Here is a 6,000-nt window from a genome sequence, read left to right as displayed (position 1 = left end):
ATGTTTCTCTCAGATTGAATTTCAGCGAGAATATTGCAGCTAGTGGGTGGCACTGACGCAACACCCTGATTACAGCAAACTCCTGACACGAAATCATGTTATGTAATACCGATAAATTGAGACATGAATTATGAGGCCTTGTTTCCGACTAAACCACAGACTAGCTGGAGTAACGATAGAGGAACTGTTGTGGACAAAGAAATTAACTTAGTGTATTTTTTTGGTAAAACTGCTCAAAACTTAAAAAAAATTTGTTTTACGAATAGCCTTACAAGCTAACTGTGATTACATAACATTAATTTGTTTTGTGTTTGTTAGTCTTTAAACACTAAATCACTGAATAGAAAATCAGTTATATTACTTAGAATAAAAATTCTTTTTAAAATTTAGTTCTTTTACAAGTTTTCATTTAACGCCTGACTCTTCTTTATATAACTAAGTACCAAACCACGCCAACATTTACTGATTCGCGGGTCAACTGACGGAAAAAAAAAAAGAAGATAAACTGAGCATAACACATGTAGGGTCTCGTGTGCGTGTGTAAGGTCGAAAGTAAAACACGTGAGTCATGTAAACTTGGTTTTAGTTTCACATCAATTACAGAGACATTGTTACACTACCAACAAATAAGTAGAATATTGCGATTGTTCGATCCATTCGTCCAAGAAAAGGACTTGCTACATTTCTGCTAAAAAAGTAGTATCATCGTGCTTCTCAATTTGTATTTGAACCGTGGCTGCGTTGATTTAACATTAAATGGATAAATAAAAAGTCACTTTTGTTCGTTGTCTGAGACCCACTAATTAATAAAGTTATATTTAGACGTGACCTTAACTGAGCGGTTCAACACAATTACTGCTGTCAAGGTTATGAAATTTAAAAATGTTTATAATAAACCAATCACCCTAACCAAGAAATGAACCTTGATAATTGATTCCGCAGGGTAGTTTTTCGAGTCTGAGACTGCAACATATTTCTTCTACCCTCTGGGCTGAAGGATGTAGTTTTCTTTCCCGTTGAGATGGTAACGGGAATCGGAAGTTCTTCATACATTTACACAGCGCTATTACTAAAAGGATTTTGCTTCCTGTTCATCTCATTTATCCTTTAAGTTAAAGAGCAAAATCTTGCTGGCCAATGACAAGTCTTCCCTGAAATATTACGGGAAAGACCGAACTTTTTTTTTCTGATTTTAGCCCTGTTTTGTCCAGTAAGAGTAACTATTGTATTCATCTAATGCAACATTGTTATATTTCACATTGGATACAAGCTACTTACAACTATATTACGCACCTCTGCTCAGAAAAAAGAAAGATTTCCACAGAGATAGAGTAGATGAGAAGCACAAACGACTGAAGATGGTAAATTTGATTAAGCTCCACGTAATGATACATCATATTTTATCGATATTTCCTCTCTTCCCTTTGGGACAACATCAATCAGCTATTGCCATTAGATGGTTAAGAGGCACTCGTGTATTTTATCACCGCATCATGTTAAGACTTAGTTTGGAATCCTTCATCACCTCAAACAATGAAATTTTGTTAAGCTCATTATTAGTGATAAGTTTATTACCCAAGGTGATGAGATAAGGTAAGATATTTTGTTCATATTAGTAAGCCTTTCGATCGCCAAGTTTTGTAGTTTCACTTTGTTGTTTTACGGGAAGTTTATTAATGAACTGAACTCATCTGATCACGCCATAATTTTCCAAAGTTCAGCTAAAGGGTGTGCATCAGCGTGTGACAACATTCCTTTTGGAAGAAACCATTGACCTGGTAATTTAAACGAAGTTAAACCGACGTTACTCAAGATTTATTTATGAATGGTTCGTTTACGAAGGTAATTGAACTCAATCAGTTGAGATGAAACCACTTTTTCATTAAGTTTAGACATAAACATTAAGTTGGAAAAAAAACCGTTTGATATTCCTTTATATCCTTTATTTTTTGTCATGAAGTCTTCTACAAAGGTCTTGCAGGATCATTCTAATAAAATTTCTATATAATTGAATTTTACGGTGACAAAGTAACAGTTAGTGAATGGTAAATTCTGAGGATGACAAACTTGTTGACATACATATTACAGTCAATTTATTAAATATGATTATATAATACCTAAAAAATCAACAAACATTATGTAATGAAGATAGAACTGAACAACAAACAATGAACAACAGTCCTTTGGAGGCGGCGAAGGTAATAGAATAGGCGGCTACCCCCTGTGAAGGGAGTTAGGTGTAAATTGAAGACGCGTGCATCACACAGATTCGGTAAAACCACAGGAACGCGGCCGCAGGTTGTTTAAAAGAATGGATCATTGATTCCGTGATGCACCTAACTGGATTGGTGAAGGCCCTCAGTGGCCTTAAGTCAATAGAATGATCATTACATCGACGAGTCTGCAGAATGAATTGTTTTATTCCTAAAACAAAATTTGCTTAGGTGTTTTGAATTTGTGCCTGCGCAGAAGCTGGAATACCTGACATAACCATGAGAAAAAAGTGAGCAGTACATGCTGTCGGACCTTCAGCTCAGAGTTATAATGATCCGATAATGACATGGCTCAAGGGGTCTAGCGGTTAAGATGAAAGATCTGCTCGGGATGGCAAGAAACCAACTTATACATCTCGCTAATTGTTTTTGAGAGGGGGGACCTCAGGGAAGCGTGCGCTTGATAAACGTTACACCAAATACGTTTGCCACCTGTTGTTCCAGAAAAGAGAGGAGCTCAATTTGCTCTCTTTGTTTGAAATGAAATGGAAGGTTGTTGATGTTTAAAGATAATACTGACGCAGCATTGCCTCCGACTGTTCGTTTCATTTAACTCTTTAGCAGCAGGTAAACCTACACGAATTCTAAAATATTAAGTCTTCACTAAAATATTATTAGAATGGACTGGACTTTCTTTGTCTTCATCCTGCGCTACTCATCAAGGCTACTTAACTACAATGTTAGCCTAGAGTAACAACAATTGTCTATTTCGTCGGAAACATTATTCACTTTAAAAAATTGCAATCTTTTTGCATATTTTTTTTAATACGATACTCTCTGCAACAATCTGCAAAAAATTGAATAAATGATTGAACTCAGAGTATACATCCTAAAATCGAGACTAAAACTAGTGATGAAACTCTCAACGGTGCTGAAAGCTCTACTCCAAATCTGCTTTAATTTTTTTGTTCACAGGAAAATATGTCTCGTCCTTTTATAATCTCTCAAAACTTTCCAAGTCATCTCAACTCTTAAGATGCACAGTCGAAAGCATGGGCTAATAGCGCAGCTGAAAGGAAATTTAAAAAAATTTCATCCGACAACACGAATCTGTTGTTTTTATTTTTCGATTCTGTCTCCTGTAGCTGTAACATAACTCTTGCCAGACTGGATTTGTAGGTCAAGTTCATTTTTACTAAACACATCATGTAATCCATTGATCAATAAACGTTCACCAAAACTTCCTAAAATGTGTGCTGTTGCTCCAAGTGAGCGAAATCTCGGTAATCCGGGCGTGAAATTTCACTTAAATGAAAGCTCCAACGTGGTTCCAATGGAGATGAAATTTGACAGGTCTTTTATAGAATAGATCTGCACAGCAGCTAGGCTGAAAGGTCAGCTTGTTAACATGTGCTGAATGAATAGGAAGATTCAGTGATGATGTTTAGCTGATGAGTGTCTAATAATTATTCACGTATGGTTAAAAACTCTGTTTCTTATGCGTTTTGAAAAGGTCGCTTGGCGAACTATATTCAGGAGTTTAAAAAAACGACGGAAACTTCAGATGAGTACGACGATCGGGACAAATTCTGCCTTCAGTTGATAGGGAAATATTATCGTTACAGGGTTGATAATTCAGCCCGATTATTTTTCATGTGGATGGCTGCGAGCAAGCTATCAGTTGCGGTGCGGCAGGGGCGGCAAAGCCCCATGAATTGCGTGGGCGAACCAAATTCGATTTGCAATATGCGTAAATTCACAGTTGTACTGGCCTCGCTTACGGCTGTGGAAAACTGGTACATTCCTCTCTCAAGATCTCAGTAACTTGGTCAGGCAATCTTTATACATTGGCATAGAGCTTCTACCGAACAAAATAGCAATCGATAACCGAACCAGGCTCATATGTCTGCCTCACATGAGGACTAAACACACCATTTACATCCACACATAATATTGTTACCTGATAATTTAATAGAGCAGATATGCAAACTTTATTTTTTTCTACACATATAAATACACTTAACGAGTATCTTGAATGAAATACATTGTATCGTTCGTGTTTAGCAAGATTATAACCTCAAATCCGAATAAGAACATATCTTTGTTAATACCTACTGTTGTAAATGATTGACAGAGTCCTCTAAAGAGTTGTTGCGCTTGTTTGTCTCTCCTTTTCGTATTTCTATAGTTTGTTCGTACAGACCCCATTTTTGGCTGAAGCGCGTGGGTAACTGATCTCGCCTGTGGCAGATTATGTTAGCTCGTAATGAGGCGGTTTATGCAGGAAACCACACAAAGTCTACGAAGTTGATGATAGACGTAAAATGGGAGCAAAAGGCGTTGAGGTCTTCATTTCCCATCGGATGTCAAGAGATCTGGAATCAATATTCACAAATCCTAAATTTCTAAAGGCCCTTAAGACATGTTTACATAAGTTTTAAGAAAATGCTCATATGGCCACTATTCCAGAAGTTGCTAATTTATTTATTTGTGTCAAATTTTGATAGCATTCGACTCCTGATGTCTTAGTTGTTCTGGAACATTTCCGGTCATGCAAATCACGCTATCCATACCTTAAGTCTTGCTGTCTTAAGCTTGAATTTGTTTTTGTTCATGAAGGGTAGTGAACTCAGTTTATCCCCCTATGGCTCAAATTCTCAAATGTCCACGAGGATATGATTTGTCTAGCTACGGAAAGTCTTTTCGCTTCATTTAAACATAATGATCCGATATTTTCAGAAATCAGAACAAAGGGTTCCACGCATCTTTTTTATTTTCTTTCAAGAAGTTTACTTTTGTGCAGTGAGTGGATTGGGCATGGCGCACACTCGAAATATCAATATTGGCCTTGCTGTGAAAACTATACAGTAGCGGTTACGTTACATTTCACAGTATCTCACACGTTGACCATATCATATTGTATCCTCATTGTACACCTGACCTAACACGACTTATTCCTTCCATAGTTATTAATAAAATCTTATCTGACGTGGTTAAAAATGTGAAATTCAGTTCCAGTTACATCATCTTAAGGTTAGTGTCAAAAAAATCTGGTCAAAGTTGTCAAAATTTTGTTCCTCGCTCTTTAGTTAGAGATATCATCTAAGTGTAATTTGCCGAAAGATGTAATACAAAAAATAAAAAGGCACGACATATGGCTGAAAATGAAAAATGTAATAAACCGGCAGTCTCCAGCAAAGTGCTTCTCAAACGTTTTACGAGGATATTTGTCCGGCGGGATCTCGTTTTGCCTATTTCATTTACATCGTGTATGGCGTTGCACGAAAAAAGTGAACTTGTGTCACATTTCTCAAAACTTTGAGAAATAAGAGTCTTCATAAAACGGTCTTAAAGAGGAGTCCCTTTGTTGTAAATCTGAGAGAAAGCCCGGGTCAAAAAAATAGGAGGCAAAAGATTTTTAGTTAAGCCAACAGTCTGACCTCGGTCATTGCTTTTCCCGATGAATTTTTTGGAAATCATTTAACCCATTCGTTTTCCCTGGTGAAGTCGCAAGACGACGGGTGAGAAGGAGACTAGTTGTCTGTAACTACGCTGGAATGTGAATACCGCTACCTAATTGGTTTCTTTACGTCATGTGAATAAAGGGGTAAGTTTCTAAAGAAACTGTGGTGCTGCGTCAGGTAATTTAGTGTTAACAACTGAGTTGAAAACGTAAATTAGCCACCGTAAAGGGTGAAAGAGCTTACGTTTCGAGCGCTAGCCCTTCGTCAGAGCGATTGGAGGAGTTGTGGGTTTATATGCAGAAAGTGGAGCTACGCCATTGGTG

Source organism: Pocillopora damicornis, chromosome 7 (assembly GCF_964200805.1).
Source record: "Pocillopora damicornis chromosome 7, jaPocDami1.2, whole genome shotgun sequence".
Taxonomy (NCBI): Eukaryota; Metazoa; Cnidaria; class Anthozoa; order Scleractinia; family Pocilloporidae; genus Pocillopora; species Pocillopora damicornis.
This window is presented reverse-complemented; position numbering follows the sequence as displayed.